Here is a 13,712-nt window from a genome sequence, read left to right as displayed (position 1 = left end):
TCTTTTCCATTTCCATCAACTGGCTAGTGGTTTTCCCTAGCCAGAACCAGAAAAGTGGTCCCTAAAACAGGTGACAATTTGTCTAGGGAGGCTTCTAATTTCTGATATAGGAGTTTATGGCTAAGAAAGAAAAGTCTGAGCTTTCATTGGCTGGACCTTTACAATGTCTAATATTGTAAAGTATTACAGTCCCTCTTTATTTTGCCTTTTGGGGACTCTACAACACTGACCACACATTCTATAGTGAAGCTTATCCATCCATATACCCTATGTACCTACATAGAGCCAGCAATCAGCTCTTCTGTTTAGAGAAATTTGGAGGTGCAGGCCTGTAGACCCACAAAGAAAATTCAGGTTAGTCATCACATTACTCAGTCACTAATTCATGTGTATGGACATGCTCCCAAGACTACCAGGCATTTGAGGATCCTTCCCAAAGGGAGGATCCTCCCCAAAGGAAGTATCAAACTGGATAGACAGAACAGCTCTCTACCAAATAATCAAAGATAATTCAGGTAATAGAAATGAACTTTTAAAAAGTTTAATTAGTATCCTTTAGTGTTTCATAGGGATAAAACCATAAAATCAGAACTGGGTACTATTTTATAAAAGGGGGATCAATAAAAAATAAATTGTTTAAACATTTTCAACATGACTTTCAAAATGTAAGATACATTAAAAGAACTGGTGCCACAAGTTCTCAGTACCCTTCCCAGCCTCCTGTGACCACTGTAGATCCCAGTACAGACAGCACAGTCAATGAGGACACCATCCAAGCTTTTCTCATCTCAGCGGTTGGTGATGAACTGAGATGGCAGATGAAGGGGAAATGGATTGCACCCAGGTAGAGCTCAGTGCTTTGAAACAGAGCAAGACATGAAAAAAGATCACCAGGAACTGGAAGAGATAGTTAGCCATTTAGATAGAAGTAGCCTTCTTGATAGAAGTAGCTGAAGTTGATAAAAACACAGAACATTTAAGAAAGAAGGATGAAGAACTCAGTTCTCTGGAAGAAGTGGAAAGTCAATCTGAAAACCACAGTATTGATGAAGTTATTCCCACAGCACCACTATACAAGCAGATCCAAAATCTGTACAAAGAGGAAAATGCTAGTAAAGACACTATCTTTTACCTGGGGAAAGCCATAAGGCAGGGAATAATAGACCTGGGTATCTTCCTAAAGCATGTATATCTTCTGTCCCGTGAACAGTTTCAGCTGAGTATACTGATGCAAAGAGCAAGAAGGAGCCAGCCTCAGTGACCTCTACTGACCTCTCTGATACCAGCTGGCAACTGGGGTCTTCTTAAAGCATTCTTTTCTTCTCTTCCTTTCTCTCATCAGTAGGTGCCCAGAATAAGCTATTGTAGTTTATTGTTCAAGTACAAAATATTATGAATCAATAGTATTTTGAATCAAAAATAGTTGGCTTTTCTTTTGGTAGAGAGTGGCTTTTATTAATACACTTTCTATCCTCTGTAAACTTTTTGTGCTGAATGTTGGGGCTGACTATACTAAATAAAATTTGTCTCGTTAGGAAAAAAAAGCTGAAATACAAAAATTGCTACAGTGAGGACCAAAATCAAAACTTGAGAGACATAAGGAAGAGGAATAACATTCAGCATTTAGAGCAGAAAGAAAAAGTGATAGAAAATATGATGGACAAAGTAAAAAATGTGGCTAAACTAACAACCAAATGAGACATAAAATAAAAATATCTTCCAGCAAACAAAAGCTCCAGAGTTTTACCTCTCACTTAACCTTTTTTAGGAAGCCACTTAAAAATGTACTTCAACAAAAATGAGGGTAAAATCCAAGAAGTTGGTCAAATTAACATGGAAGTCCAATGAAAAGAAATCACAAAAGCCAGCTGAGCAAGCAGGCCTAAAAAGAAAATGATCCAAATTTTCAAAAAAATAGAGTTCTCCAAGAAGAATAGAATTAATTGCAAGTCACATAAAAAATGTGTCTTCATATGTTGTTACTATGAAGAAGGAGGCACCTACTGAGTTTCCCAACAAGTAAAGAAATGTAGTTTCCAAGTCCAAGACAAAAATCTATACAAGAAAGGTATTGTGAATATGAAATACAAACAGCATTCAGCATAGTTTTTTAAAAGGATGGTGTTTAAGATGACAAATGCATTTTGTCTTTACATAAGAACATTATCTTTTGAATGACAAGTGGGTCATGACATTAAACCAGTAAAAGATTATATTTCTAGCACATTATTTTGCTCTCCAGTGAGCAATATTCACTCACTAATAGTAATAGTATAAATGCTACTTACTGTTTTTCACATTTAGACTCAACTTATAAACAACACGGACAATTAAAAGATGGTGATGGGCTACAAGTAAATGTTTTTAATGTTGACAGTGTAAAAATCATGTTATATCTGAGAGAAGTTTAAAAGTAGGAGGTGGAGTGAGGAGGTGGCTGGAGATAGAGATGTAAACACTATTGTTCTGCCTAATGTGGAACCAAGAAATAGTTCCAAAACCTAACGGAATGTGAAATAAAGGAGGAAAACTTCAAAGATATATTAGCTTTAATAACAGAACTTTGAATTATTAGGAATAAAAGAAAATGTAGAGAATAATATAAATGAACTAAATCTTCATTTTTTACAGTGGATTTCAATAAATGATGTCTAAAGTACATAAATTTAGAAAGAGTTATGATCCCTTTAGATGGCATTATAGAAATAAGAAATAAAAGAACCAAAAATGAAAATAAGTAAAAGTCTATAATGCTAGGAAGTAGGAGGAATGAGTCAGGGTCAGTTATTTTTCATTATAGCTCAAGTACTATTTCATTTTTTAATATGTGCAAATTTAATTTTCTTAATATGAGGATAAACTCATTAAACTAATCCAGAGATTTTCAACCTTTCTCTTCTCATGGCACACATAAACCACCTACTAAAATTCTGCAACACACAAAAAAATATATTATACTTTTTGCCAATCTGACAAAAAAAAGGTATAATTTTGATTGACTCACATCAGATGGCTCTGGTTGTGTTGGCTGTTGTCATTTTTTAATTTGACAATCTAAGGGGAAAAGAAGTCAGTGCCCCCGACTAAATAGTTAGGTATTGCACATTTTAAAAATTCTTGCTACACACCAGTTGAAAATCTCTGAGATAACTCCTAGAAGAACTAACTCAAATATCCAGAAGAGGAGGAGGGGGAGGGAGAAGAGAACCAACATCAGTACCTATCATTTACTATACTGTGTATAAACTTTAATATATGCCAGGCAGAGTTCTAAACCTCTTTACATATATTTATGTATTTGACCCTCATAATAAACCTTCAGGGGATGCTATTATTATTCTCACTTTAAAGATGAAGAAACTGAGGCACAGAGATGTGAAATGATAGCTTGCCCAAGGCCATACAACTGGTAATGTTAGAGCTGGGATTTGAGATCAGGGATTCTGCCCAGGGTTGTCTTTTTTCATTCTGCCATCCTGCTATAGCAATGCTGGCAGGAGTGTGTCATTTCCTCGCCTTTCATAATGAGAGATATAGAAACCAAGATATAGAGGTACAGGCAAATTATTTGATGTTAGTCTGTGAAACCTAAAATAACTAAGAGCAGAAATGTTAATGGTTACTTCTAGTGTGGAAGACTGGGAATGGAAGAAAGACAAGGGGAGGCAGATTTCTGCTTTTGTTCATACACAGTTATACTGCTTGATTTTTTTTAACCATAATTATCAATGTCGTGTTTTCAAGTTTGTTATATAAAATCTACAAATCCCAGCAGACTTTTCATTTAAAATTAGGTAGAAATAGGAAGACATTTATGAAAACTCAATTTATTGTCCTTGTGTCTTCCAAGATTGGAGGTAATTTGTATAAATGTACATAACTTATACAACAAAATGCACCCTGATGAAATTTTATTTTAAACACTTTATTATTTTAAGTTTCCTTTACTTGAAGAGAAATGTAGTAAAATTTTTGTGCCAATACTTCTATCCAGTTTAAAAGCTCTAGACAACAATTAGATTTAATCAGTCTTGTGACTTAGTAAAAGTGAAGCTATTTGACCTCTGAGGGCAGGTCATAAAAGCTACACAGCTTCTGCCTATTCTTTGAGATGCTTGCATTGGAAGCTATGACCGCCCCCCCCCCCACCACTTAAGTTGTCTAACTGCCCTGAGGCTGCCTTACTGTGAGGGAGCCCCAACCACAGGGAGAGGCCATGAGTCAGTTTGGCTAGAACCCCAGCTGAGATACCAGCTGAGTCATGTGAGTGAAACAAACCTGATGATTCGAGCCCCCAGCCTTTGAGTCTTTCCAGCCATAAAGGTAAGTTCAGCAATTCCACACTTCTTGTTTTATACTGATGTGACTCTTCAAGTAAATTTTAAATCCAAAAGAGGTATTAGAACAGATCAATCTACTTTATAAGCAGAGTGATGTATGGCAGCACTACTAGTATATGGACTCTGAAATATTCATAAAGAATATATAAAATTTGTTGTTATTTCTCAGACTCTCATACACACAGATAGAGTTTCCTTCCATGTTGCGTGGAGCTGGAAAGTACCAGGTAGCTTCCCATTTCTGATTATTTGGATCCCTCCGTCTAAGGGGTCATAACAGGATGGGGCTAGAGGTCTAAACCCCTACTAGATGTTAGAATCACCTGGGAAGCTTTGGAAAATCCTAATGGCCAAGCCACAGCCCAGATCAGCTAACTCAGCATCTCTGGAAGTAGGCGAGGAGGGGAGAACTCAGGCATGGGTGTTTCATAAAGCTTCCAGTGGGCAGCCAAGGTTGACCACTTTCAGACTGTAAATCTTGGGAAACTTATATAACCTCACTAAGCCTTAGTTGATTCATCTTTAAAATAGGAATATTAAAATATGTAAGGGAAATGTAAAGTGCTTGACACCATGTCTGGCACATAAGAGCAAATTTTAAGATGTTGGTTGTTATACCAACATCTTAAAGAATGGAGCTTCATCATAGGTACTGACATCTTGGGAAACAGCCAATTACTGGATCTCTAGAGGCTCCAAATCATTCACAGAGGCTTTTTCTTTCATTGGAATGAAATGGGGTACTCCAAGTGAAGGTACAACTTAAAAATGTGTACATATACAACATGCATGTACATGCACCCCAAAATCTTCTGAGGCATTTCTGCATGGATCCTTACACACTGCTGAGGGTCTAGTGTGGGTAAATATTTTAATTCCAGGTGGAAAACTGAAATGAACATAAGCGATGCTCCTCATCACACAGCACACAAAGGGTGAAGCTGGGGAGACACTCAGACCTCAAGGTGAAGTTCTCTGGAAATTGGGAAGAGTGGAAGAAGGGGAGGAGGGAGCACATAGAGGGGGTGAGGCCCCATGCTCATCTGGGTCACCCAGAACTACCCCTTTACTCAGCTTCCTCTTCACAGTAAAAGCACATACCCCTGAAACCGTACCTTTCCCTTTGCACTTTGATTATATTTCTGATCCCATGAATAGCTAAGGGACTACTCTCCACTTACATGGTCATTTGCAAAGTGAGAAAACTAACATAACTACTTGGGAGATGGTTTCTCTGTATGTTTTTGGCTAAAAACTATCTGGCTCTTTAGAGAAAGGGATTTTGTTGGCTGGTTGATATTACTGGCTACCTTAGCCCCACAATTCCCCCAGCTCTCCACACTATGGTTTTATGTAGATCAAGCCAAGATGTGTTACTCATATATTACTGTGCTTTAATTCTCAATTTCTTTAATTCTGGGGAAAGGGTATAATATCTTCCAAACACACATTAAAAAAAAATGTTCTTGTGTTCAGTTGGTCCTGGCTGCTGAATTGATTCATGTACATCACCTGCTCTCCCTACCCCAAGTCAAATAAATTATGTAAAATAGATTGCTCAACAAAATAACTGGGGCTGGATGAACCATACAGAGTAACCAATTTCTTAGTATCACTGCATGCCCCTGAAAGGGACAGGTGCTTCCCTTCCAACCCACACAGCCCCCCCAGGTGGTGGCCTCCCACATTTCCCTTGAACACATACTCTGTTTTAAGTCAAATTACCTCCTGATATTGCAAAAATCCCATTTTTTGTCAAACCATAGGTAAAAAATCTTAATTTTAAAAGTACACAATCCACCTTTCTTCTTCTCTAACTTGATGAAGCCAGAGAAACATGAATCTTTCCAGGTATGAAAAGGACACTTCTAAATCTGTATCCAAGTCTATAGACTAAAAAATAGCTAGCTCTTTTGTTTTTCTATTCCCTTTATCTTCAACATTTTAATTTTCAGAGAGACTAAAGGGAAATGAAGCATCTTCCCCCCCATTTCTATTATGTTTCCTGACAGCATAGAAAACATCAGTTTTCTGCATCTGTTAATATTATAGACACCAAATTCCAATGTAATAAGCTGTGTGATTTTGGCCAGGATCTTACTTGCAGGAACTTGAACTCAAATACACGGTCTAGCTGTCTGATTTCTGAACTCACATCATAGATCAACACGTTAAACTCTGCGAAGGCCCACACCATTTTGGAGACCCTGTGATGGTAGACACTGAAATTATCCCTTCAGCTTGAAATCATCCTTTTGGGTTTCCTGGTCAATAAAATGAGAACATATTTGCATCCTGCATATATCTGGCTACTAACCTGAATGGCATAATTTTAAAAGTAAATTTAGCACCCTCTGAGTTGCATTTCTTTACATACTGCCTCTTCAGTGGATGGAATAGAGAGATTGGAAGGGAGCAGGGATTTTCTGGCATGGTTCTGCACATTATACAAACGGATGATTTCCCCAGCATTTTAAGCAGGGTTGGTGCTAGAAACTGATGAAACAGAAACTCCCATACAAGCAGTGTTTCTAATTGTCATCTTCAGCACCAACACACACAGTTGCAAAGACCTTAAGTGGCTTCTCATGTTCCCTGCATCATGTCCAGATTCCACATGCCCACTCTTGCAGGCCACCTCACCAGTCTCTTGCTGTTCATATTTCAGTTTTACACAGGGGGCTCAGACTGGGGATTTCTGGCCTCTAAGCCAGCATTTCTCCACTGCAACATGCACATGAGTCATCAAGGAGGCCTTGTTAAGGTGCAGATTCTGATACAGCAGGCTGATGGAGTCTGGACCACACGGATAAATAGCAAGCTGTGTGGAGACCATCGTTACAGCCCTCAGAGGAATGACTCCCATTTTGTACTTATCAGGCTGATATAAGAAAAAGATGCTGTGAACCACTTAAATGCTTCCTGGAAAACTGTATAAATACAGCTGAGTTGCTCTCCGTGATAATAGACAAAACAGAAAGCTCACATAATTGAAATCTACAGATAGCCCCAAACAACGTTTTGCCATTAGTTTCAACCTCCTCCATCTGAGTTCTTATTGGCCTAGCCAGATGGATTGAGAGCCACTTTACCACCTGACAGCTCCACAGTGACATGAGAATGCCCTGAGGTTACCAGGTCTTCAGATTTTTCCAGGAGAAGCCAAGAATGTTGGTGTTGTGGAAAAATCTCTACCCCAAAAAATGTAGTGCACACATTGACAACTGTTGCAGTTAGCAACAAAGAGGGGGGAAAAAAAACCTCTGGGTAAGCCAAACAACCAGAATAAAACAGCACAGCAGTCAGTATCCAGCATGAGATAAATAAGCAATACAGAAAAGATTCAGCTTGTCCTTTGTATTGAGAGTATTTATTCCAGAACCACTAAACTTCCTATTTTGTGCATATCCAAAGAAAGGCAAAATAGTTAACCAACATCTCAAATCTAATAAATAGGGTTACCAGATTTAGCAAATAACAACACAGGGCACCCAGTTAAATTTCAACAACAAATATATTTCCCAGGTGATATTTGAGATTATACTTATATTTTAAAATTACATATTGTTCACCTGAAATTTAACTGGGTGTCGTGTATTTTATCTGGTAACTTTAATAGTAAGCCAACTCCAAGTTGTAATAAAGTAGTTACTATTAAAATTAATACATAGTAATAACATTAACAATTAACATTGTAATTGTATTTTTGTTTTGTTTAAATAACATTTTTCTTTTTTAATTTTATTTTAATCATTGTTCAAGTACAATTTTTTGTCCTTTACTCCCATTCCAGCCCACCTACCCATCCCTCCCCACCTCCCTCCCATTTCTATGCGCCCCCCCAGTTTTTGTCCATGTGTCCTTTATATTTGTTCCTGTAAACCCTTCCCATTCTCCCCTGAAATTCCCTCCCCTCTCCCCTCTGGTCACTGTCAGCCTGTCCTCTATTTCAGTGTCTTTGACTATATTTTGCTTGTTTCCTTGTTTTGTTGTTTAGGTTCCTGTTAAAGGTGAGATCATACGGTATTTGTCTTCTTGAAGTACCACATATATTCAGAAAAGTGCACTTATCATAAGCACAGCTCAGTGACTTTTCACAACTGAGCACTTCCAGACCAGGACCCTGATCAAGAAACAGAAAACTCCTGGCCTCCAGGAACCCCTCTGCCCTTTCAGACTCTGCCCCTGGCCCAAGGGGAACACTATTCTGGACTTATAGCAGCATCAGTTAATGTGCTCTGCTTTCAAACCTTGTAAATAGAATTTTAAATAGGATTGGGTTGTATTTTCAAACTAACAAAACTGTGTGTATGTGTGTCTGTGTGTGTGAGAGAGAGAGCTGGGGGGGAGGGTGGAGAGAGATGGGGCAGGGCAAGGGAGACAGAGAATGTTTATCTATTATTGGATTATTGTGTAAATCCATGTTTTGGGGTAGAGCCAATAATGCCTGTGCCCAGCCTGTGACCCCTCACCCTTACCATTTCAGTTTCTGCTGGCCTGACCTCCAACTGCCAGAACCTGCATTTCTCTGTTCAGTGTTCCCCTTTCCTTAGTTATTGCCCCTGGGAAAGGAAGCGCCAGGGAATTAACGCTTCAGAAGTGCAGCCCTCAACCAACGAATGGGTGGGTAAATATTCCAACTCCCCCTTCAAATGGGTGAGACAAAGGGAGAGGCATGTTCTACATGGTCTCCCAGAGCTCCCCACCAGGATTACACCCCAGTTACCCCTGCTGTGGCTTGCTTATTGTCTGTTCCTCACTTCCTCCACCCCCTAACAATTTTTCCTAGAATGATTTTCCAAATGAGCTATGTGCCGGCAGGCTCTGTTTCTGAGTGGATCCAAGCTATCACATCCAGTTTTATGAAATTACCCTAAATACACCACATTTATTCAACATACTCGTACCTAGTGCTGCTAAATGCAGTACTGGGTACTGGCACAGCAGTGCCTGGCAGTGAAAGCAGACTCAACTCTCTGAGTGGATGGGCAAAGGGAGCACAGCAGGCCCAGGCCAGTGTTTTCCTCCCTCAGACATAGCTGACTCCCTGTGAATTTTGACATGTGTGAGAACACTCTGAGCTACCATATTTTAAAGACCTATCAGGCAATAACTTACATTTAACATGAAAATGACTGCACATGATATTATAGATGATTGAGAAGACACTTCTTCATCGCTGACACTCAGTTCATTATGAGCCTCCATGGTTAATGTTCAGCATGATCAATGAAAAGCTTTTATATGTATGCACTGTCCTGATGAGCCTTGATGTTATTTAAATATCTCTCCAGTAGCAGCATGTTTGGTTATCACTTACTTTATTCACATAAAACTAGAATTCAAAATGAAATTTCTTAGAAAAAATAAAATTAAAAACATGAACTCATTTTCATATTTGTGAAGATTAATAAGCAGGGACTTGTGTCTTGGGTCACAGAGAGGAGGTGGGGAAGCTGGAGGGATCCCCAGAGTGTGTGGGTAAGACCAGGACCTGAGGCTGAGCCCCACCTCAGGGTGGCGGGGGCTGGGCTGCTCTGCCCACTGGACATGCGTCTGCTCTCAGGGAGCAAGCCCTGCTGAACACCCACATTTGTGGACCCAAACACGTAGACATGGCTGCCAGACCCTGACTTCAATGGCCTGCAGAGGGTTGAGGGTATGGATGTGTCCTTTGTGAAGGGCTACAGTGTTAAAGCCTATGCCTCGCTGGTGGTGCTTAGTCACCCTAAGCTCAAGGTAGTGTGTGAGAACTGCTGCATGATTAGCTTGCCAGCCCCCTACCTGTTGGGCTTCCTGGTCTTCCGAGAGGTGCCTTTCCTGGTGGACCCGGTGCCGTGGCTGCAGGAGAAGGAGTCTAGCCTCATGCCCCAGGTCTTCCTTATGGATAGAAATGGGGTGTTCCACCACCAAGACTTCCAGGTGTCCTGCAATCTAGGTGTCCTCATAGGCCTGCCCTGCATTGAGGTAGCCAAGCAATTCATGCAGGTGCATGGGCTGGAGAAAAATACCCTACAAGAAGATAGCCTTGGAGGACTTCCAGCAAGATGGAGGCATAGGTGGACACACCGTACCTCCACGCACAACCAGGATTAGAACAACAATTTAGAGGCAGAATAACACCCAGAACTGACAGAGAATTTATCTGAATGGAAGTCGGACAGCCAAGAAGTTGAAGTAGACCCGTTCATCCAGACAAGTAGGAGGGGCTGAGAGGAGGAGCGGGCACGAGATCAGGGAGAACTGGGCACACAAGGCAACCAAGAGCGCGTAAGCCTTCCAGGATGCAGCAGTGGACCCTGAGTACGCAAGCGGCGGCTGGCGGACCCAGTGAGGTGGCATTGTGGACCAGGGCAGAGCGGCAACCCAGGATTCCAGAGAAGGGACTGAGATCACAGGAGAATGAAGCGACCGCCATTGTTCCATCCCACCCCCACTCCCGCCCCCACATACGACGTCACAATCTAGCAACTGAGGTGCCCAGCCTAGGTGAACACCTAAGGCTCTGCCCCTCACCATAACAGGAGCGACCAGACCAAAAAAAAAAAAAAAAAAGGAGAGAGAGACATGTTAGAGACATATCTCCAACAGAAGAACAGATCAGTCCCCCAGGACTCATCCTTTTGAGCAACCAAGAAATAGCCAATCTATCAGATGCACAGTTCAAAACACTGGTGATCAGGAAGCTCACAGAATTGATTGATTTTGGGCACAAATTACATGAAAAAATGCAGGTTACCATAAAAGAGATGAAGGAAGATGCACAGAGAACCAATAGTGAAGGGAAGGAAACTGGGACTCAAAACAATACAGTGGGCCAGAAGGAAGAAAAAAAACAAGCAAGCAGGAAAGAATGAAGAAATAAGAATTCAAAAAAATGAGGAGAAGCTTAGGATGTTCCAACATCCGAATTATAGGGGTGCCAGAAAGGGAAGAGGAAAAGCAACAGATTGAACACGTATTTGAACAAATAATAAAGGAGAACTTCCCCATACTGGCAAAGGAAATAGAATTCCAAGAAATCCAGGAAGCTCAGAGAGCCCCAAAGAAGTTGGACCCAAGAAGAAACACACCAAGGTACATCATAATTACATTAGCCAAGGTGAAAATGAAGGAGAGAATCCTAGAAGCAGCAAGAGATAAGGGGACAGTAACCTACAAAGGAGTTCCCATCAGACTGTCAGCTGATTTCTCAAAAGAGACCTTATAGGCAAGAAGGGGCTGGAAAGAAATATTCCAAGTCATGAAAGACAAGACCCTACATCCCAGATTGCTCTATCCAGCAAAGCTCTCATTTAGAATGGAAGGGCAGATAAAGTGCTTCTCAGATAAGGTCAAGTTAAAGGAGTTCATCATCACCAAGCCCTTATTTTATGAAATGTTAAAGGGACTTATCTAAGAAAAGAAGATTAAAAAAAACATGTATAGTAAAAGGGCAGCAAACCCACAATTATGAACACCCACACCTAAAGCAAAACCAAAAGAAACTAAGCAAACAACTAGAACAGGAAAGAACCACAGAAATAGAGATCACATGGAGGGTTAGCAACAGGGGAGTGGGAGGAGGAAAGAGGGTGAAAAGGTACAGAGAATAAGTAACATAGAATGTAGGTTGAAAATAGATAGGGGGAGGGTAAGAATAGTTTGGGAAATGTAGAAGCTAAAGAAATTATAAGTATGACACATGGACATGACTAAAGGGGGGGATATGGGTGGGAGAGGGTGTACAGGGTGGAGGGGAGTGAAGGGGGGAAAATGGGACAACTGTAATAGCATAATCAATAAAATATATTTTAAAAAAAGAAGATAGCCTCCTGCAGGCTAGATGACACTCATTTTCCATGATGGGTGGCACCAGGGCTGTCTTGGGCATGGCCCTGAAGAGCCAATACCACAGCACCAAACTCCTTTACACCTCCATGGACCATAACATGAGCCTGGAAGCAGCTATGTCCCTATCCCACAGCTGCTGCAGCTTCTGGAGCTCTGAGTCCACAGGACCCAGGAGGCCCCGCCCCACCTTGCCTCTGCATCAGGGCAGGAGAGGAACTGAAAAGCATAGGGGCCAAAGGCATGGCCCAACAGAGGCTCCGAAGAGCACATGGGTGAGGGCAGTCTCCCAACCTGGGCCAACAGCCAAGGCCCCAGGATACACCAAAAGCCCCAGACCCAGGAGTGCAGGAGAATTAGGGCAAGGATTGAGGGCAGAACAGACAGCAGAGCTGGATGTCCTGAAGACTCAGGCTGTGCCACCATCTGTTCTGGCCTCAGAACAATAATTGGCCCTGGGGCTCCTCTGTAGAAACAAATCCCAAGCAATGGGTGGTGTGCTCAGACTCTGAGGACACAGGATACAGCAAACTACCTTGCTCAGATCGGATGTGTGGTGGCTGCCCCTCTTGCTCCACGGTCACAAGGTTTGGGGAAGCCAGGAGCGGGCTCAGCAGAAGGCATCTTAATCACAGAGCCCCAGACCCAGAAAGCACAGAATGGCTTTCCCAAGAGCCACAGGAGGGGGTTCAGGGTTCAGGGTGGGGAAGGGGTATTGCTTCTTCCTAAAATTCCCATGTGGGCTCACAACAGCTAGACCTCAGGGACATCCACAGCTTCTGCCCCATCTCCTTGGGCACATATGCAGCTGACTATTTCTGGGGAAAAAAATAGTAATGAGCAGCAGTTCATTATATTTTGCAAAATCATATTGTTGTATTTTTACGTGGCCTGATTATTACTTCCCATTAATTTTAAAGATTTTATTTATTCATTTTTAGAGAGAGAGAGGGGAAGAGAATGAAAAAGAGAAGGGGAGAAACATAATGTATGGTTGCCTCTTGCACACTCCCTACCAAGGACCTAGCCCACAACCCAGGCATATGCCCTGATTGGGAATCAAACCAGCAACCCTTTAGTTTGCAGCCCACGCTCAATCCACTGAGCTACACCAGCCAGAGCTTACCCTCCATTTTTGACAATAAAGTTCTAGAAAGCAGGAACCGTTTGTATTTTAGTGAATTCCCCAGAATTGAAGCATTTAAAAAGTGTATTGGAATGATGAACAGACAGTAGTGACAAAACTTTCCTGTTGGATTTAAACCCAAGTGCCACTGTGACTTGGATTCTGTGGGGAACATCCTAGAGCCCCATCCTTTCTACATATTGTATGGTTTTGTTTTGAGATGAGAATTGACTATGGAAATGTGTCAGCTCCAAAGCTTGGAATGAAATTCAAGTTAAGATATTTCAGTTCCAGCCAAGATGGAGGCATAAGTAGACACACTGCCTCCTTGCAAAACCAAAAGAAGGAGAACAATGAATTTACAAACAAAAAACAACCAGAACTGGCAGAAAGTCTAATTGTATGGAAGTTCGGCA

General features: G+C 41.2%; 1 protein-coding gene and 1 pseudogene across 1 annotated transcript in view; both read left to right on the top strand.

Annotated features, from left to right (window-relative positions):
• Window positions 1-13,712, top strand: part of SLC24A3 (solute carrier family 24 member 3) — a 563,591-nt gene that overhangs the window by 464,047 nt on the left and 85,832 nt on the right.
• On the top strand, window positions 6,178-12,619 carry LOC114506536 (annotated as a pseudogene).

This window comes from Phyllostomus discolor, chromosome 9 (genome assembly GCF_004126475.2).
Source record: "Phyllostomus discolor isolate MPI-MPIP mPhyDis1 chromosome 9, mPhyDis1.pri.v3, whole genome shotgun sequence".
NCBI classification, from domain to species: Eukaryota; Metazoa; Chordata; class Mammalia; order Chiroptera; family Phyllostomidae; genus Phyllostomus; species Phyllostomus discolor.
This window is presented reverse-complemented; position numbering and strand designations above follow the sequence as displayed.